This window comes from Antennarius striatus, chromosome 21 (genome assembly GCF_040054535.1).
Source record: "Antennarius striatus isolate MH-2024 chromosome 21, ASM4005453v1, whole genome shotgun sequence".
NCBI lineage: Eukaryota > Metazoa > Chordata > Actinopteri > Lophiiformes > Antennariidae > Antennarius > Antennarius striatus.
The window spans coordinates 16,937,882-16,959,738 of record NC_090796.1 but is presented as its reverse complement, the minus strand read 5'-3'; the positions used below and the strand labels follow the sequence as shown (position 1 = coordinate 16,959,738).

At 49.0% G+C, this 21,857-nt stretch overlaps 2 long non-coding RNA genes across 2 annotated transcripts; both read right to left on the bottom strand.

Annotated features, from left to right (window-relative positions):
• Positions 1-313: 313 nt before the first annotated feature.
• LOC137588581 (uncharacterized) lies at positions 314-6,391 on the bottom strand. Its single transcript, XR_011034067.1, has 4 exons — positions 6,201-6,391; positions 1,537-1,768; positions 1,019-1,170; positions 314-672 (listed from the first exon to the last, which is right to left on the bottom strand). It is a non-coding gene; the product is annotated as an uncharacterized lncRNA (long non-coding RNA).
• Positions 6,392-8,554: 2,163 nt separating this feature from the next.
• On the bottom strand, positions 8,555-20,061 carry LOC137588805 (uncharacterized). The gene is made up of 3 exons (XR_011034098.1): positions 19,944-20,061; positions 10,583-10,761; positions 8,555-9,933 (listed from the first exon to the last, which is right to left on the bottom strand). It is a non-coding gene; the product is annotated as an uncharacterized lncRNA (long non-coding RNA).
• Positions 20,062-21,857: the final 1,796 nt, after the last annotated feature.

Below are 21,857 nucleotides of genomic sequence, written 5' to 3'. Positions count from 1 at the left end.
AAATTTTTGAGACAGATTCATGTATGTCATGTATTGTTTTGGCTCCTTATGTCGTTACGTTTGGTGTACCCCTCTATAAGATCCACTTTCCAAAGGCTTTTGAAGGAACAATGCAGAGTCAAGACAGCCAACATTCTGTTAGTGTTGTAATATTTTAATATTTCAAACAAACATGTTTTGAAATTCTGTTGGTAATTGTTCACAACAAAACACAGTAAAAAGTAACCATACAAATAAATAAATTAGTAGCAAGTACCAGGATGTATTTTGAACACAATTGTTCTAAACAGAGAAATGAATCAAACCATATCAATAACAGTAAAGATCAATCTTTGTGTTTTATTGAACAGGTTTTGTAGCTGACATGTTGGACCTCATATGTGACAAAGTCTTGGTGGACCCCGTGCCATACACAACTGAGATGTTGTCCATTCCTCTCCCCGAGAATCTCTCTGCCCAGTATGAGTGTCCTGACAAGGAGGAGGTCATTGCCAGCTACATGACCAGGGTCAACCAAGACTCGGTCTAAATCCAGCGTAGTGGCCTTCGTCTTCAGGAAACTCCTGGCGTATGTGAAGGACCACACAGGGTGGAATGACGACCCGGATTCTGTGTCCTAAGTAGCCCCAGCACCAGCCAACAAAGGTGCGATAGGCCAGATGTCTGCACCGTCTACAGAAGGAGGACACAAAACTATTTATTTCACAATGTCTTCAATCCCAAGTATTACAACTTGTTGATCTCCTGACAGGATGGCTCTGTGTTCTCATTATTATTATTGGATGTATTGTTTTATGTAAATGTTTGTATATGTCAACATAAATGGATTGTGAATACCAAAAAGTGTTCAACATGTCTATTAATAAGACAAAAATCAAGGTGTCGCAGATACAATATATTAGACTTTGTTGTACCTATACTGTATATGTCATGTTACTGCATTAATGAAGGAATGCCTAATGAGGCACAATAAGACATAACTAGTTTTTATTCCGACATTTTTCAAAGAACGACTTACCGATGTATTGGTCTCAGACATGAAGGGCCACACTCGGCCCTCAGTATGTGACCGGCCATTTGTAGGGTGTACACGTTTAGGCACACAGGCTGGAACCCAGGATGTTGAGTCATGCACAGAACTTCATCAACCTCCTGCAGACGGCTCCTAACCTACAGTGGAAAACATGGTAAAGGTCATTTAAATTTACAGTTGTGAAAGTAGCCAAACAGAGACATAACTTTGTGGTTTAGCTGTGAGCTTATTACTTGTGTCTCCAAACAGATGTTTTCTGCTTCTGTTGGCATACATTCAGTGTCCACAGGGACACCTGTACAACAGGTGAAGACACCTCAAAATAGAGCAGATAAAGGCATGACTGCAGTATGGTTCCATCATTTCACCATTAACCTGGTGTGATTTTTGCAGAGGCGGGAGTAGAAGCTAAAGTAGCTACCGGACGATGCTAACGTCCTGTGATGACGTAGGTTACACAACAACACAACAGAACCAACTAAGTACCGTTCACACGGACTAACCAATCAGAAACGTCCTGCTGCAGCCGCACAGTCGGTGTTTCTTCAGGAGCTTCTGGGTCCGACTCAGGGTCATGAATGTACGCCGACACGATGGGTCCTCCAAACGCCATGATGATAACAAACGTAACGCCGGTCAGTGTCCCGTTAACCTAACGCTCTCCTTCAGAGGGGCGTGGCCCAGGTGAAGGAGGCGTGGACCAGCAGAGCTCATTAACATACTACAGCCGGAGGCCTGAAACGAAGCGTTTTGTGAGGAGCTCAGATGAGGGATTTTGAAAAGCTGATATTTAGGACCACAGATCACTTTAGGTCAAAATATTTGGAATACAGTCTAGTTGGACATCTGGGAGCTGAATGACAGTAAGTTAAAAATACAGAACATGGGACCTTTAAAAACACAGTTTGTACAAAAACTCAGAAGCTTTCATAGTCTTCTATACAGCATTAATTGCATTAAAAGTTTTTTTTCATGTCTCTAAAATGAATATTTGTTCCACGCCTGCTCCTGTTTCCAGGACCTGCGGTGACGTCAGAGACCGGAGACAAACTCAAGAATCAAAAACTGCAGCAAAGCAGGATTTTGATCGTTTTTTGTTCACAACATGTTGTGATTTTTACTTTTTGCACCTGAGTGTTTATTTCACACTAAAGGCATGAGGTTAAGATGCTAATTCTAATAACGTAGTTTTGTTTTCTGGGAGCGCCGCCGCCTCCAGAGACACGCAGTGCCGCTGGATCGAGCCTTTAACCAGAGCATCGTGATGACGTCACTCCGGGAACGAACATTCCCGAGTTTAGCCGAGCCGAGAGGTGACTCGGTGTGTCACCAAGTTTGGCTCCGCTGAAACAAGCCGCGATGACGCTGGTTCCGTTCGCTGACGTCACCGGAAATCAAAAGCAGGTGGATTTCCGGCTTCAGCGCGGGTTGGAGTTTAGCGAACCGGAGAAAATGGACCGGAAGCGTCTTGGAAACCAGGAAATACCTGGAAAAACACGCCGGGAGATTTAACGTGGAGCGGCTTTTAAAGTGGCTAACCGGTAGCTAACAGTTCACAGGTGGCTAACGGGTAGCTAACCGGTAGCTAACAGTTCACAGGTGGCTAACGGGTAGCTAACAGTTCACAGGTGGCTAACGGGTAGCTAACGGGTAGCTAACGGGTAGCTAACGGGTAGCTAACAGTTCACAGGTGGCTAACGGGTAGCTACAGCTAACAGGTGGCTAACGGGTAGCTAACAGTTCACATGTGGCTAACGGGTAGCTAACAGTTCACAGGTGGCTAACGGGTAGCTAACGGGTAGCTAACAGTTCACAGGTGGGAAACAGCTGACAGGTAGCAGCGGGTTAGCCACTCTCTGCTAGCGTCTGTCTTAAATCCGGTGACTTCCGTCTCTTTAGTCTCCGCTTTGGGGACTTAAATGAGACATTTTTGGTGGATGGTTCTAAAAGCTGAAGCCAGTGGACAGAAGTTCTGCGTTTGTTTGGGTCTTCAGGGATTCGAAGAACTTTTTTTTTTGCAGTGGTTACACAATCAATGGATTCACTGATCGATTCATTGATTGATGATCATGTTTGTTGCAGCCTGACCGCCTCGATGGAGGTCTGCCAGACGGACAGCTCAGCTTCCCAACCGGAACAAGATGCCTCAGCTACACAAGCTCCTCCCCCCTGCGCCACAGAAGCTCCTCCCACCACCACCAGCAGCTTCAGGACACAGACTCGATGACCGATTTTTTTTTTAATACATATTCGACTAGAACTTTTTCTTTTTCTGCATATCAAAAAATATTAATAAAATTCTGTTCATCAATACTTTGATTCAGTTGTTTTATCACTTTACAGGTTATTGTTCCCAAAAACTTCATCCTACGACTTACCGTCACCATATAGGCGGCGGCTATAGCGACAGTTGTTTCTTCCAACATTCTTAACTTTACGTGCAGGATAAGAGTATCCTGTGTACTAAGGTAATTTAGGCTACTAGTAGACTTGGGTATGTCTGGTTCATGATAGCGGTAAAATATCATGCGTTTACAGTGTGAGGCTCCATAACCCCACCTTTCAATACCTCCAGAGGGCCAGGAGGGGACAAGGCCCCCTCCGGCCTCATTTCCGTGAGACACAGCTTTGATCCAGAACCTGCAGCGAGTACGGGTTGGGTTCATCGTGGGAACTTACCCACCATGCCACGGGTTCCTTCACATTCAGACCTTTTCTCCGCGCGTATTTGTCTTCGTCATTCAGGAAACAGCCTGAAAAATGATGCGTGGAGTGGGACTTGAACCTATAATGTCTGCACACCTGCTCAGCACCTTATCAGACTGAGCTATCTGAATCCACACAGAGAAGGAGGTTGGATGTTGTATTTATTTTTCACAACACTCTGGAGAAAATCTAAAGGCAGAAGCTGGGATTTGAACCCATGACCTCAGATCTCTGAGTTCCTCCTCTCATCTCTCTGAGCTAAAGCTTCAGCTGCTTTGATACGGTTTGGAACTTGTATTTATGGGGTTCACGGGTGGAGGAAACACGACCAAAATGTTTTTGTAGAAGCATCTCCACACTCAAACAGCCTGGGTGTGTCCTCTTATCCTACTTCCTATATATGATCAATTTAACCCAACTATGCGCATGTTTTTAGAACCACCAGACACGTGGAGAACATGCAAACTCCTCACAGAGAGGCCCTCAGCGGGGTTTGAACCCCAGACCTCCTGGCTGTGAGGCGACAGCGTTACCGCTGCGCCACCGTGCTGCTCTGGTGAGAGGACGAGGAGAACTTCAAGAACAATTCACACATCCAAGATCTTCTGAAATCCAAAACCTTCTTACCACCTGCACTATTTGACTTGTGTCCAGCCATGAGGATGAACCAGAACATCATGACATCAAGACTCTTCTTCATCCTCACTGTGAAGGAAGAAATGGAACGCATCCCAAAGTTACCACAGGTGGGGAAGCACGACCACAATGTTTATGTAACCAGGTTGAGAACCAATTCCCGAGTCCGAACCCGAACACTAACCCTTACCCCAATCCGAACCCTAACCCCTAACCCCAGATGAACCCAAACCTTAACCCTAGCCTAACCTCTAAACCATGGGCTAACCCCATCCCTCACCCCAACTATATCTACCTATGATGCCAGTCTTCTTAGCATTAGCCAAATGATTTTCAACAGAACAAAAATATTCTTCATTGTACGGGGGGAGCTGAGCTCCAATGGCAACTATGGGGCTTGAACCTCAATCTGAGAACGATGGGCCATCTCACTTCCCACTGCGCTACCAGCCTCCTGCATATGCTGGGATGTCCTCTGGCTTATGACATGTTTAGCAATACTGTTGTACTGCTAAAAGTAATCAGACAGGGCGTTGGTTTTCTAGTAATGCTGACCCCCTGGGCTGGGATTTGAAGGGTTAAGGACAGGGATACAGTTAGGATTGGGTTAGGATTGGGTTGTCGGGTTGGGTTTGTTTGTGTTTGGGGTTAGGATTTGCGTTAAAGATGGTATAAGGATTTGGATTAGTGTTGGGTTAGTGCTGGATAAATAAAAAAAGCAAGACTTCAGGACCAATCAGGAGTCCTCTTTGACTTCCAGGAACCTGGAAGCAGATGTTTGAGCAAATAGGCGTGTGGTCCACAGGTCCCATTCAGACCATGGACCTGGATTCTCCTGGCTGGAGATCTTCTGTTTGTGCCGTGAGATGAACTGGACTTGTTTCCAACCAGGTTCAGGCTGACCTGAGGTTCTGCCGGTCAGACGGCGGCGCCGACACGTCTGACCGCACACCGGCGTTCACGTTGCATCAGACAAACAATTATTTCCCCTTTTGAACGCTACGCCTTCACACGCTCAGTTTTCATGTTCCTCAGAAGACCTCGCCCGGTTCCTCGTGTCTGACGGCCAATCAGACGTAGAGCAACCCCCCCCCCAGCTTGTTGTTTGCTTTATGTTTGTTTATCTGTTTGCCTTTACGTATTCATCTCCACCATTTGGGCGCTGCTTTGCCGCCTCTTGATATTTGTCAATATGGGCTTGACCTCAACAGGCCGCGCTTCCCTCTGAAGCGGGCGCCGGCGCCGGCCTTGAAAACAGACCTTTAAATTAAACGAGGGAGAACACAGATTGTTGTATAATTCATCCGGACCCCCCGCCGAGGATCCTCCGTGCAGTCGTGTTACCGTCTAGATTAGAATTTCCTTTTGTTGCCGCCTGTTTGTGGAACACACAAGGCCCGGTAAATTACCTCTTTAAACATTCATTTGCCTTAACCAAGAGGAAGAGGAGAAGGAGCGACGGAGGAGGAGGAGGAGGAAGAGGGGGGTAGAAGAAGAAACCTCTTGATTTCACATACAATGAATAAGTTAATAAAAAGACTCCTTCCCTCTCCTGCGCACGCCGTTTTTTTTTTCCTTCTTCTTCCTCTCCACACTTGAAATCATCCTTACCAAATCAAAAAATAAAAAAAAGTCAGAGAGGAAGGGTAAGGGAGGCGGGAGGAAGAACGAAGGGAGAACTAGAGTGAGACGAAGAATGTCTGCGTGTGCAGAAGTACAACAACAAGAAGAAAGAGGAAGAGGAAGAGGAAGCCGATTGGAGGGGAGAGAGAGGAGCTCCTGGAATGATGCGCCTCCTCGTCCCCGCTTGCGTATCCCAAAATACCTGGTGCTGGAAATGTGAACGCCAGGCGCACGACGGACGCCGTTCCCCAGAGAGGTTCCGCTGGTATCATTAGCGAGGGAAACGGCGGGCTCAAGCGGCGTACAAACTTCAGCAAAACGTCAAGCCGGAGAAATGTGCGGCTTTTTTCTTTCCTTCTTCGCTCTCCCTCTCTCTTTTTTTTTTCCTCCCTTTGTGTCGCGCCTCAGATGCGACGCCAGTCTTCTACCAAATTAATATTGCTCAAAATAAAAGCCAGGACAACTTTAAACTAGAAATGGGAAGAAAAAGGGGCAACGGGGCGGAGAGAGAGTTTCCCGCTCACCTCGTTTTGAGGTCTGCGGTTTTCGTTTCGGAACGGAACTGATGAGGTCGTCACTTCTGAATGCCGAATGAGGGAACGCGTCGGCGCCGGCGGAGGGACATTTACATACAAAGCAGAAAAATCCTCCTCGACCCGGCAAAACAACAAAAAAAATAAATTAAAAAAAGCTGGCATCACGTTTTCGGACGGTTCTGCCATTTCGGGAACAAGCGGCTCGCTAAGTACGAACTTATCTGAGGAATGAAAGTCTTTTCTGACACATCCAGAACAGTCGAGTCGTTTCCAATCGCCTGACGGCTCGCTTCACGCCGAGCCGTCAGGACGGGGGGGCGCCACCGCCTAATCAGGCGGGACGGCGAGCGCCCTTTGACAACTGGTTGGCAAGCGAAAGCCAAAAACCGTCTTTTTCTAGTCTGTCACAGACGTAATTACAAGTTAGATCTGAATCAGCAAACAGACGCCGCCTGACCAGCTGATGGCGGCGGCGCCCGCTAGCAGTGCCGCGGAACAAACGCGGGATCCGTGCGAGCGCTCCGGAACGGACCCTGTTATCACGCAAGACCTCACAAGACCGGAATACGTTGTAATGACGACTCCGGTGAGAGGATAAACACACGAAACACAACGTGTATTTTCACCGCCACGGCCTCTCGATGAGGAGAGGATCCCTCCGTCCGCCGGATTGTTCCGCAAACCAACAATTAGCTCCTTATTCTAATTGGCTCGTTTCAACGAGGATCGCTGGGCCTCCGAACACGAACAGAAGTACCGAGTGACGCTAAACTCAGAGCGTCGTGAAACAGTCCAGGTTCACGCAGTGAAATGACGTATGACGTCAACAACAGATCAAACTTCTGGAATCACCTGTCGTCTAGAGTCCAGGTACACCTTCCTTCGACAGGATGAAACCTTCAGCGCTTTAATCTTCGAGGCTACGACAGAAATCGCACCTTAAACAACGAAGTGAATCACGTGATTGGATCAACGTCGCATCTCTGAGCCTCCGGAGTCTTCATTTGTACCGAGTTATGTTTCTGGTTTTCGGTTGTTATTTTAAACGGGACTCGATCTTCTCCTGTGTTTTAGGAGAACGCTGCAAACAGAGATGTTTGACTCAACCAGGTCCTGGTGTCCTGATGGCTTCCAGGGATTCATTCCTTCTCCTCGTGATCAAACGTGTGATCTGAGGGAGATAAAAACCAACACAAACAAACGGAAGATTTTGTTTATTTGAATCTAAATTTGGGTTTTGTGAGTCACGTCTGCCAGGTCGGACATGTTGGGTTGCTTTGTGTGCTAACAGGATTAGACCAGAACTGCTCTGAGCAGAACAGACTGACGTCAAGACCCCCTTAAAGTTTGGTGAGGATCCAGATGGAGATTTAGATCTTTTTCTCAGGAAATGATTTCTAAACTCCACGTGTGAACGCAACGAAGAGGGTGGATCCCAAACCAAAGGATTAGAGAACAGCTAGAACGAGCTGGTAGGAGTTAGCAGTTGGTAGGAGTTAGCAGTTGGTAGGCGTTAGCAGCTAAACCAAAGAAGTTTATTTGGAAGATCTTTCTCATCTGATCAGAGGACGAGGTCATGAAGCAAAGAGATCAACGAGTCATTCGTTCAGCGTTCTGCTTCCTGTTCTGTGAGAACGTCGGGTTCTTCCTTTCCTGAACCGACTCCACTGAACCTTTCTAGGTTTTGACATGATGAACCTGAGCTAATTAAACCGACTCTCCAATCAATAATTACAAATAAGTCTGACAGACAGTAAAGGAATCCATAACGACCAGAGTTCAAAGGTCGCTCCTCATTTTCAAACTGTGCTACATCATCCTGTGTTAAAAAAAAAAAAAAGGAAGCTAGCCATTGATAGCAGCTCAGGAGCAGCTAATGTGCTGATAATGCATTACATTTGAAGGTTTCAGTGCTTTGAAACTCCAGAGGGACGAGGTGTGGGAATCCAATCCATTAGATAAAGCCACAGTAATAGGTATCCCATATCAAAGCATATAGTTTAAACTGCAGGGGCTCATTTCTGTTTATTGTTTTAAGTGGCGCTTTATGCACAGGAGGTGATATGAACACAACACAAACCCGTTGAGCGGCGCCGGGCGCCGCGTGACATCAAATGTGTCCATTAAGCCACCTCTTGACAAGCCAAGGTGATTCATCTCGTCTCCGGATGAGACGCAGGATGTTCCCGCTCCAGATAGATGTAATCCCACCAACAAACCAATCGCAACACTTCACTTAGAAGTGATTTTTCAAAGTGACTCCTTCTTTCAAACTGTTCCCAAAAAATTCTACTTCCCGTCTCAAGAATAATAATAATAATTTTTAAAAAAAAGGAATAAAAGAAAGGAAACAAACACAAAAAAAATCCTAAAAGACAAAACCTAATTTCTTCCCTTCAGATGGACGGACAGTAAACTGTTGCGAGCGATTCTCTTTATGTGTGTTAAAAATAAAAAGTTAACCGTCACGCGCTGACAGCTCACCAGATTTCCCCAAGCCTGGCGGCTAAACCCGCCGCCATTGTGAAAAACAAGGAGAGGCCCCCGAATCAAAGTCTCCCTTCAGCTCAATCACTCTGGCTCCGCTCTCAAACACTAATAATCACTTTCCTCCCTTCCTTTCTTCTCCCTTGTGTGAAACATCGCATTGCCTTTGATTGGGCTGTTTAAATTATTAGCACACCACCTCGGTGGAGACGGCTGGCAGTGGCGCCGGGGAGAAGGGGGAGCCCCCCGCTGAGAGCGCCGAGATGCTCGGCGTGGAGACGAGGCTCGGACCCTCTGTCACATCACAAGGAGACGGCGTCCAATAAACAGCGGCGACGGCCACGTCGTTCCTACAAGCTTTCGCTTAGTATTTGTTCCCTGGAGGCTTGTTTCATGATGGGGGTGGGGGGGTGGGGTTTGTTCTGATGGGGAGGATGTCACCTCCATGCAGGTTTTGTTTTGTCGCCCGGTTACCGGCGCGATGCAAATTCAGGCGTTACATCTCCGAACGGAGGATGTGTGGATCAAAAAAGCGGCGTTGGCGTTCTTCTTCGTGAGGATCGGACCTCCGGGCGTTTTCGTCCAAACGGCGATGCGTTTCTGTCGTTGTTCAGGAGCAGAAACTTGACCCTTGACCCTAATCAGGAACTGTTGCTGCCTCCAAAATAAAATCACTTCCTGGACTTTGACTCGGGTCGTAAACGAATCGAACGGCGACGCTTTGAAGGGTCGATCGTCGCCGAGTTGGTTTGTCTTCGGTCGCTGGGCGTCCAATCAGCAGCAAGACAACGACGACCAAATGTTTTCTCGTGTTCCTGCTTTGATTCGATTCCTGATTGGTTCGATTTTCCACACCTGGAGGCGACACGCGGGTTCAGACCCGAGTCCAGGATTCCAACATGTTCCATCAGCCTGAGAGGAAACAGAGTTTATTATCATTATTATAAAGTATTCACATATTAAAGCCACTTATTTGGTTTATTTTACCATCAAAACAATTAAAACTGTAAAAAATATGGATCATCTTCCCCTTTATGAATAAAAACAGCATATTGTAATATTTTCTCTTTTCAGAGTGTCTCAAAAATCAATAGTAATAAATAAATAAATAAATACTCAATCCCGAGTTATTGATGATAAAGTTCATAATATTCCTTTCTTTATTTCTTCATGCGTTTTCTTAAACTTTTAAACCGAATTGAACTCTGAAGCGACTCCTGAGTCCTGCCATCACAAATCAAAGCAGAACGATATAAAATAAAAATCTACAAATGAATATATTTGCATGCAGCGCTGAATGAACTTGTTAATGTCACAATGCCGGCTGCACCTGAGCAATTTAATGAATTTTAATTGTGAATTATTGCATTTAATTCTCCACATTCTGCAGACTGGAAATGAAAATCTGAGACATGCATCCCAACTGTGATGTTTCACAGGATTCTGCTTGAAGGTTTTGTTTTATATCTATGATTCTAACGCCTGACATGATGTCAGGATGAAGTGTTCGTGTGACCGTGAACCCGATCCGCTCTATCTGCCGGTAACTTCACACATTTACCGGGGCTCGTCGGTGCAGGAGCCTCCCTCTACCGGAGCCGTTCCTTGTGCTCTTCTGCCACCTGGTGGCCACCTGGGGGATCACATAGACAGAAACACCTCCAGAGGGGAGATGTTCATCAGTCCTCATCCTGCATCAAAATATCCTGATTGCATCTGAGGAGATGCTCTCCCATCAGCCTGGAAGGCAAAATAGAAAATAAGAAATAAAGAGAGAGAATCGTCTCAACTCTCGTCTTCACATCCCGTCTCTTCATGTCTCCCCGTGTCAGAGGTGTGACAGCTGATCGCGCTTTAATGACGAAGACAATTAACTTTCTCCTGGGTGCAAAAGAAGGAATAAGGGGTTTTGCATGGGGTGGGGGGGGGGGTGGGGGCTCTAAAAGACAGAAGAGGAAGTGTGTTTACCCACGTCATCATTAAAGTGACGGCCAACACTAGCCCACGGGCTCATCTGCATAATTGAATAGAGTTAAGAGTCCCACCAAAGCCTGCGGTTCCTCCCCGGTGGACTCTGGAGACTCGGCTGCTTCCTCCTGGTACAAACGTCATCATTAGACCTGCTTAGCCCGCCGCATAACAAAGACTTAGCTCATTACTGACAAAAATATCTTTACTGCTGCCCCCCCCCACCACCCCCATTCACTTTGCTCGATCCTCTTCTAATCTGTTTTGGCACAAATGACTTCAATTTCATGATGATAACAGGAGAGAAAAGAAGGGGAAACAGAGGCGAGCTCGGAGGAGGAAGGAATCGGTGACTCGGCCACAACGCCGTGTTGGGATGGAGGGATGGCGGAGGGGGGGGGGGGGGCACGCCGAAATAAAGGAATGGAGCAGCTTTCTTCCTGGCAATAATCCTGCCAACATCTGTCAGAGGCGGCGCTCGGCGTTGGAGGTGCAGCTCTGTGGCGGCGGAGCGTTCAGGAATACATATTCATGCTGTGTGAGAGCATGTACATCTGTGTCGGGACGCAGGGAGCATTCACACGCTATTTATGTTGTTATGTGTGCAGCCTCCTCATTTCCTGCACATTTTGAGTGTGTGTGTGTGTGTGTGTGTGTGTGTGTGTGTGTATGTGTGTGTGTGTGTGTGTGTGTGTGTGTGCCATTAGGATGAGCAGTGACAGCTGTAGCCTCTTCACCCTGCAGCCGTCCTCGCTGCCTCCAGAAATGTGCCTCCTGCTCGTCACCGTGACGCCCGGCCTCTCTCCTCCAGCGAGCATCAAAAAAAAAAAAAAACGCTGAATGGGACCGCGAGAAATATTTTACTCAAGTACAATCAGCGTAACTCAGGGCGAAGTGGCCGCCGCCTCGAGAAGACGCGCTTTAAGGCGAGCGACGCTTCTCAGAGGGGGATCATGGGAAGGAAAGGAGGTTGTGTTACCCTGAAAATATCCTCTCCAGCCCCAATGAGGGGGGAAATCAAATCACGAAATGAAAAGGAAGTGAGGTAAGCTCCCCGCCGATGAATGGACCGCCGAGGAGACGCGGCGCCTCGCTATTTCATCAATCCGAAGGAAATTATCGGTTTGTTTGATTGGCGGTTGGAGTCGCACGCGGCTCCCCGACGAGAGGTCGATTCGGAAGACGCCAGGACATCCGAGAAAGACATCAGGAGCCACTTCCTGCGAGCGGCGAGGAAACATCGTAAATTTAAGGGGTAGTAAATATCAGAGGAGCCTGGAGAAGTGTTCCACCAGAGGTCCCGCTCAGGAAGGAGGTCACCATGTGACCAGACCCGCCCATCGGTATGGAACCTTACCAATCCAGTTATTATTGATCAGAGCCTTTCATGGCGCGACCCCTGACCCCAAACCGGAGTCCTGTCCCCCCTTATCAGAACGCCTCGCCACTGCTGGGGTGATTAGACCAGATAGCATCTTCCCATTTGCTGCCGCCGCTCCATCAGCCTCTGGATGTGGGGGGGGGGGTTAATCTGGCCTGCTGATAATGACTTGAACCCCCACCACCCCCTCCCTGATGGTTGCTACACCAGTAAACGGGAGTCAACACGACTGGCTTTGCTTCGCCTCCTGAGGTGTTTCTCGCGCCACAGATCTGGAATCAGAAAGACTTGAAGCCTCGGCGAGGAGGTTGGGCTTCGTGAACGCCGGCGTTGTGTTTCTGCCAGAACATCTGTCGCTGGAGCGCTGCCAGCCCCGACAAGTCCGCGTCTAACAATCTGCAGCGGCGGCGGTGGAAGCAGCTTCAGATGAATCCCCGGCCGAGTGCAGCCGGGTAGAAGTTGTAGATCAGTCTGCGGTTCTCGGCCGGGGCCAAACCGTCAACGTGCTTTTTCATTCACGCTGCGGTGGGAAACGCTTTGGCTTCGCCGCACGGCTGGAACATCTGTAAGCTGTAGCCCAGAGCGGCCCCGAGGAAAACATTTACCTAACAGAATACTAATTCTTTCAGGCCCCGGTGTCAGCACTCCGTAAATAAGCTCCACATATGGTTTTGTTTCCTCAGGTGGGTCTGGGAGAAACATCGCCCAGGTTCCGTCGCGCCGTTCCCTCCTGGGCGAGGAGACGACCTTTTATTTGTAGCGTTGGAAAAAAAAAAAAGACAGATTAGAAACCTCGGCTGGGACGGGACTCTCCTTAGACCTTCTGGATCCGCATCCAGAGCAAAGACGGCGTTTTCCGGTGCCCTCGCCGCTTCAAGGCGTCCTCTTTGGGACGTCTGTCCTACATTTTAATTGTCAGGCATTATTTTTCCATAAAGTTTTCGATCTTTGAATCGTCCGCTGGGAAACCGGCGTTGATGTGGATCCTATGAAAAACGTCCGCAGCTGGGAGTTGAACAGGAAGTCGCCTTCATCTCCGCCTCGCGGCGTCCGTCGTTGTGACGCCTGGAGAAGTGTTGGGGCTCAGCTTCATCCCCAGGTGAGTGGTCTCCTCATCAGAAGCCCCGCCCCCTCCGTAAATGTCACTCTAATTGGTTCTCGCAGCCAATCAGCGCTCGCCGACAGGAAATGGGGGTATTTGACGAGGACGTGTCATCCTGTGACCCGTCTGGAGGAGTGTTTGTTCTGCTTCTGCTCGCCTCCCGGAGGCGCCACCGCCGCCGCCGCCGCCGTGGAGGAAGGATGGCGCAGGTGAACCCGCCGAGAGACGAAGGCCCCCTCATGAATAAGTGATGATGACACGCAGCAATAATTTGCATCTGTGCAGAAGTTGACGCCTCAGCGCTTTTGTCTGCTGGAGTCTGGAGGTTTTATTTTATTATTTAATGTCTTTCATTAACGGCGGCGAACCCAGAGGTGTTGACAGCGACGCAGCGACTCGTCACGCCGATCAGAGCCCGCTTCTCAAACCGACCGCCGCCCCGGCCTCGTCCCGCCTCTAATTAGGCTCCCGCCGGAGCCCGCCGCCGCCGCCGCGGGTTTGTCCTTGTCTAATCCCTGGAACGCCTTTTAAGGTTATTATGCAAATCGATACTGTTTACAAACATGAAAGGAGGCGTCCCATTTCTGATCTGCCTCATCGATTGTCAATAGCTTAAAGCCCGGCTCGGCAGGCGGCGTGTCAATAACAACCAGCGATCGATCGGTGCAGGGGGGGGGGTCACCGGATAAAGGCAGAGTCACAGCAGGAGGCCACGCCTGTCACCATGGCAACAACAGGACACGAGTTCAGAGATGCCATTTGATGTCACGTATGATTGATGTGATCATACTAAACTAGTCTGTTAAACTAGTCCCTTCATTAAACTAGTCTCTTCTCCAGGTGTTTAAACTAGTCTCTCCAGGTGTTTAAACTAGTCTCTCCAGGTGTTTAAACTAGTCTCTCCAGGTGTTTAAACTAGTCTCTTCTTCAGGTGTTTAAACTAGTCTCTCCAGGTGTTTAAACTAGTCTCTTCAGGTGTTTAAACTAGTCTCTTCAGGTGTTTAAACTAGTCCCTCCAGGTGTTTAAACTAGTCTCTTCTTCAGGTGTTTAAACTAGTCTCTCCAGGTGTTTAAACTAGTCTCTCCAGGTGTTTAAACTAGTCTCTCCAGGTGTTTAAACTAGTCTCTCCAGGTGTTTAAACTAGTCTCTCCAGGTGTTTAAACTAGTCCTCCAGATGTGACTCTGGATGTAACCTGATGTAACGTGGTGACGGGGTGTGTTCCAACACAATCTGTTGAACTGCGTTCACGTGGGTTTCCATTCGCTCAGATCTGACTCGCCTACAGAGGAAGAGGAGGAGATCGCGATCTCTCCTCGCAGACGCGACACGCCACGAACGGCGCAGACAGCTGTGAATGATGTAAATACGCCGGTTGGCGTCCATCTGGTCGCGGTTGGACCAGCGGGGAGAAGCTCGGCGCCGTTGGCCGTCGGCCACCGCTGTCAGTTCTGTCTCAAACACGTGGATCTCGTCCTCTTCCTTCATTCTCTACCAGCTTCCTGCATCACAGCCAATCAGGTCGCAGCTTCCAGGTCGGACGTGTTTGGCAGCGTTCGCACAAGCTGCACGGGAACACGTGTTGAAACCAGAACTTCCTGGAGTCCTGGTCCGGCTCTGACTCAGGTTTACACAGGAGGTGGACGTCTGTTCCAGTCCCAGTCTGTTTCATCCAATCACAGCTGCAGGACATGAAGGAACCCTCGTTGGCCGGAGCGCCAGATCGCTATCGGGTACTTTGAATTGTGGGTAGAGAGAACTGTGTGTGCACTTCCTGGTCCTGCTTTCTTTCATGAGGCCTCCAGGAACCGAACATACGTGGTTTTGTTCCGTCTGTCCGCAAATGTGACAAGAAGACAGGAAATGAACCGGAACCACCGGGTTTGGTTGAGCTGAATGGGCGGAGCTACCTCCTGGTGGAGGCTTGGGATCCGCTGAGCCCCAATCGGATCCGGTTCCAGCGTGTCGACGCTTCCATCCGTTAACTCGGTCTATTTCTGGGGGCAGGTCACGGCGGCAGCAGAAAGTCCAGACTTCTCTCCTCCGTCGGAACTTTTCCAGCTCCTCCCGGGTCGTCCCGAGGCGTTCCTGAGCCACGGGAGATGTTTAGTCTCTCCAGCTTCTACCTCCACGTCTCTCACCCGTCCTGGAAAACCTTCAAAGAGAGATGCCAGGAGGCATCCAGATCCTCCACTCCCCTCCACTCCCTCCAGACGTCTGGCTCCTCTCGGAGGCTTCGTTCTGGAGGTTGGATGCGGTTGAGGAACGGACGGTAAAATACGACGTCTGATTTCCATCCCGTCAAACTCAAACCATTCACACAGCGTCTCTTTAATCAACTCAAATCTTCTGCCGAATTTAAATCGAACGCATCCAGGAAGGAGATGGAGGAAGAGGAAGAGGAAGAGGAAGAGGAGGAGCTCGCTCTTCCCTCGTCTCAGATGGAGTTCAGGTCTGGTCTACCCTCTGGTGGTCTCGCTCCAGCCGCTCGTTTATCACGCAATTTATTCATACATGTTTTTGAAGCTTCGCTCGATAGCATCTGACCCCGGCGCCCCCCCCCCCGCCTCGTCGGAGACGGAGCGCAATCGCTCCCTAAAGAGGGCGGAGTCGCAGGTCAGAAGCAGAGTTTACCCGGGGAGGGGCGTCAGCGGTGGTTGGTGGTGGTGGGGGGGTGTTAAACGGGTAATCGTAAAGCGATGGCGCTCCGGCTTCTGGGGTCATGTGTGCTTATGAATGTTAAGGAGGAGCGGCTTCAGAATTACCCCTCATATCAAACGCTGACCTTTAGCGCGGCGAACGCAACCATTGCTAGGATGATTAGCATCGCAGTGTGAGCGCGCTGCACCTCAGGGACGCCCCTGGAACTAACCTTTAGCGCACGTCCTGGTGCAAAACAAACGTATATATAGGATGGAGCTAATTAAATCGGCTGCTTGTGGTTGTAATTTGGAATGCATGCCCTATAAAACACCACGCATTCGCTGTCGACACCAGTGTTGATCACAAGTCACAAAAACCATCCATCGTTTGACACGGAGGATCAATGAGGTTACCAATTAAGCTGCGCCGGTCTTTGAACTCGGCGCCGCGGATCAAACCATTACGGCTCCCGTCTTGTACTTTAAATTAAAATACAAAAAAAGCTTTATAGATCTATTTATAATGTTCTGCGTGCGCTACTTCTACTCGTTTCCCAAAAAAAAAAAAAAAAAAAAGAAAAGCTTTGGAAGTTGGAACACAGGAGGAAAAACTTTGGGTTTTAAGGAGTTCATCTCTTATCAGAAAGCGGCGTAATTGTTGAAACAGGTGTAACTGTCGAGGTGTCAGCGCCTCTCTGGTCCCCCGAACCAGCCTCCGCCTGTGCCTCCATCGCGTCGAGTCTTTCACACAACCTTGGTGTGATTTCTTGACAAAAGCGCCGCCGCCGCCGCCGCCGTCGCCGCTCTCAAGGTGCAAACTCCGGCAGCCGCCGAAACGATAAAAAAAAAAAAAGGGGGGGACAAAAGACGGGAGCCCGGGAGAAGAAATGGATTCCGCCTCTAATTATGCAAGAAGAAGAAGAAGAAGAGACTTTGAGAAGATAAAGTTGGGTGACACAAGGGCGAGGCGGAGGGACACGCTCACTTTAGGAAGATTTTTTCAAAGTGGGAGGCACGAGTGGATGTTTGCGCTACGAGCTACGGCTGCTAATTGGTGCAAACTTAATGAATGCGGGGCGCTTGTGTGTGTGTGTGCAGACAGATGCTTTGTGCAATGTGGCAGATTTCAGCGGCGCCGCGTCTCTCTCCATCGCTGGAACATCAAGAGGAGGAGAACATTTGGCAGGTCACGAAATTATGCGGGGAAAAGGGGAAGCCCAGGAAGAAAAAACTGTAAACAGTTGTTTATTTTTTCCGTTAATTTATGTGTGTGTGTGTGTGTGTGTGTGTGTGAGCCTGTTTGTTTGAGTTGTCGCTTTTGTTTGGGCTTTCTTGCCTCGCCAAGCTCGAAGGCTCTCAATTAGCGCGGGGCCCCCGGGGGCCTCATTAACCAGTTCAATTAATAAACCAGTTCCTTAAAAAATACCGTTCCAGCCTTTCTGACATTTGTTAGCCGCTAATGATTAGCATGTGTGTGTGTGTGTGTGTGTGTGTGTGTGTGTGTGTGTGTGTGTGTGTGTGTGTGTGTGTGTGGCTTCATCCCCCAGGTGGCTGATGCAGGGGACAGCGCTGCCGAGGACGGCCCCCCCCTGACCTTTTATCGAGTGTCCAATCAATAACGTGCGGGCGTCCGTCTCTTTGAGGCCGAGCTTCTGACGGCCCTGGATTGGGGGCCGAAGGGCCCTCCAGAGGGGGGGGGGGGGGGCAGAAACAACCGCCTCATGTCATTTACTCATAATGATGTCTTCCTTTAGTTGAAGGGGGGGGGTGAGCTCTCTTCCTTTGTATCTGTGACGAAGACGCCCAATCAGACCCGGGCTGTTTTCACGTTAGCATCCCGTTTAGCGCTGCCGCCCCCCCCCCCCGGTCAGGCGTCGGGATGCGGTTGGGCGTGACGTGTATTCCCCCGGGGGCGCCACGGGACAGATGTGCGTGTTTAATTTGTAGTATTACCTCCAAACATCCACCTTACAGGATGTGGTTGTCACTGACGCCGCCGTGGCGACGACGGCTGATGGATCCGACGGCGTCGCCCCGTGTTCATTAAACACACTCCAAACAGACTCCATTAGCGGCTGCCTGCGGGACGAGACGCGCGTTTTGACCACGAGATGCTCTCCGGCAGACGAACGCCACTTGAAAGACGACTTGAAGTTTACGTCTCTTTTTTTTTTTTTTTTTAATCTCCTCCCTCAACGACGAGTCGATCACTGCGAATCAAAGCGGCGGCGACACGCGAGGAAAACCCTGACGCTGTCGCACCGGGAGCTGCCCACGCAAGCCAAAGATGGCCGACGCGTCGCGCAGACATCCGCGGCCCTTTCGGCAAAACGCTAACTGTCGCTGCGGATTAGCCGCCGCGGGCGTGCTAACGGAACGACGAACGGATTCCTGGAGTCAGGTTTGACCAAAACAATCCGCCCCCGGGGGTGGGGGGGGGGGGCAGACCCCTCCATTCAACCGCCCCGCCTCGGCTTTGAAGCGAAATAGGAAGGGGGGGTTCTTGTCGTGTAAATATTTAGCTTAAGCATCCCATCATCTTCATCCTCCACCAGGTGATGTTTGGATGGAGCTGATGTTCAGACGAGAGAGAGAGGAAAAAAAAAAAAAAGAACTTGTGTACTTGCTGGAGTGCTGGGAGCTAGAGTTCACTACGGGGGCGTAAGTGTGTCAAGAAGAGCGCTTTTCCCCCCATCCGCCAGCCCCGGGCCTTCTACCGCAACATTAAAAAGCATAAACAGTCAATACTGAATGTAACTCAGAGAGCGGGAGAGAGAGGGAGACGAGCGCCAGAACGCAAGGGCGTTTCAAGCGTTACACAACACAGCGAGATCAGAGGCGCGGAGGCCCGGGCGGCGCAGCGTTCCGATGGAGGAAGGGGAGCGGCGCCGAGTGAATCATTCATGGCGGGCGGCAGGGGTGTGAAAATATGAAGGGGAGGGTTGGAAGGAGAGCGGGGATCAAGGGAAGACACACCTGGTGCAAGACAGGGGTCAGATTGGCCCGGCACCAAAGCAACCGAAAAGAGAAGAGAGAGGGAGATGCTCGTTTGGCGTAGACCTGGCGTTTAGACGGCGGCGGCGGCGATGGCGAACCCGACTGAAAAAAACGGAGACGGAGGCTCGTCTTCTCTTGCTGAAAGGCGCTTTCAAACATTTGAGACTTCCAGTTGGAGATGTGAGGGCTTGTTTATCGGTGGCACATTGTTCCCGCTCCTAATCGCTACCCATCAGTCACTCGCCTCTTTCAAACGCCGCCTCCCAAACGCTCGACACCTGGCTGGCTGACTTCAGAGCTGAAAATCAGCGGCGAAGTCTCTCCGTCTCTTTTTTTTTTTTTTTTTTAATCATCCATTCAAGCCTCACATGTTGAAGCCTATGCATTCTGGGAGATCTTCTTCTATAGAGGAGCTGGGTGGCGAGCAGCTGGAAGGACGGCTGGCGCCCGAGCAGAAACGCGGCGCAACGCTTCTTTAATTTATCAGATGAAAAATGTCTTTTAGCGTTTAATTACAGCCGTTAGCGTCGGCTTCCGTCAGGTGGAACCGTCCTCCGAGGCCGAAGGAGCCGCAAGTCTGGCTTTCATCAAAGTTTTCTTATTTATTTAGCGCTAATAAATAGTGTTTGAGCAGGGCGGAGCCTAATAATAACAATAGAAACTTATAATCCAGCAAGTTTGGTTGCTTCCACTGACTTCTTTGAAATGATGAACCGTCACCCTTTAACCATTAGCATTTAGCCATTAGCATTTAGCACTTAGCTATTAGCCTTAAAGAGTCTATTTAATGTTCAAAAAGTCACAAACTGTTTGAAAATTTGGGAGAACTTTACCCAGACAAACAGGAACAGCTGGTGAATCCGTAAAGTTCTGGACGGATGCGGTTTCTGGAGGCCCGTTCCCATGGTGACGTCATCTGGGGGTGGGCGGGGCAACCCTTTGGAAGGGCGGGGTCAGCCTCGAGCGGGGTCAGCCTGTTGACAGACATAATGGACACAGGTGAAGACAAACCGTGTCGACGGAGGTAAATGAACGATTGATCACAAAGATTAAAGGAAAAAACACTTCCTGGATCCGCCCCTTTATCCAGATTGGTTCTTTCTGGACCACGCCCGATCTTTTCTATGGGATTTGTGGAGACTGGATGTGTAGTTTGTGAGCAACGCGTCTGACAAATAAATGAAATTAAAACACAAATAAAAGCAAAAAGAAACTAAACTAAACGTCACATGACGCTTGCCCTCCAATCGGCTACGGCGCCATCCACCAACCCTCAAACCGCGGCGCGTCACGCCGACCTCTTTCCGACCAGGTCGCCTCGTCTTGTCGGAAAAGTTCCGTCGACGACTTTTTTAGAACATTTGGAGGAACAATCGGCGTGAAACGGATCCCTCCTCCACGGGCCGGTCTACTTCCTGGCGCTGTCAAACGGAATGACTAAACGCGCTCGTTCACACGCTCCCATGGTAGCCGTTATTAATTTATCACTTCAGAGTTATCAGCTCACACACACACACACACCCTTACACGCCGACACACACGCGTTCGCCTAGCCGTGATTGACAATGCGATAAATTTTATTTGAATATAGCTGACATGAATTATGTAACCACGGAGACGGGTGGCTTTGTTGCTTCCCTCCAGCTTCTTCGCTCTTTTTGTCCTCCACGATAACACACAGCTGATAATGTACAGTAGAACGCGTTCAGGAAGTTTAAAGACGGCGATAGCGACGAAGCCCAACGGGAGGCGGCGCGGCGCTTTTCAGCCGTCGAGGTGGTGCGAGCGGCACGGGCAGGTCGCCGGGAAAAAACAAGCGAATAAACAAGAATAAACGAGAGAAAAAAAACCCACGGCAGCGGTGGAAAAGGCTTGAGCTGCGTTTGCTCCTCCAGATGGTCGACATCAAACACGAAACGCCCTCGTCTGATTGGTCCGAGAGGACTGTCAAATGTCAAGCAGTTATCAAACGGCAGACATGTTTTCTCTTACACACAAAAAAAAGAAAATATATAGAGAGAGATAACGGCTGAAGGAAAAGCCTAACCTTTCAGAGAGAGAAAGTCAGTCCCTCCATCACGGGCGATACTCCGCACCACTTTCACCGGGTTTACCCCCCCCCCCCTACTGATTCTAATCTGGTGACAAGGCCACAAACCGACGCCAAAGAGACAATTCAGGGGATTAGGTACCCCGACGCGTCGCAGTGTGAACAGGAAAAAACCAAATCAACTTCAGATTAAAAGAACAAGTCGGGTTTAATCTGAAGTCCTTTAAACTTTTTTATCCTCCAAGACAGGGGGGGGGGTCAAACTCATTTTGACCGAGGGCCACATCATCATCACAGCTGTCCTCAAAGGGCCAGATGTAACTAATAAATGTAACTGAATGTAACTCAATGTAACTAAATGTAACTACTCCTTAATGTAACTAATAAATGTAACTAAATGTAACTCAGTGTAATGTAACTAAATGTAACTACTCCTTAATGTAACTAATAAATGTAACTAAATGTAACTCAGTGTAATGTAACTAAATGTAACTACTCCTTAATGTAACTAATAAATGTAACTAAATGTAACTCAGTGTAATGTAACTAAATGTAACTACTGCTTAATGTAACTAATAAATGTAACTAAATGTAACTCAGTGTAATGTAACTAAATGTAACTACTCCTTAATGTAACTAATAAATGTAACTAAATGTAACTCAGTGTAATGTAACTAAATGTAACTACTCCTTAATG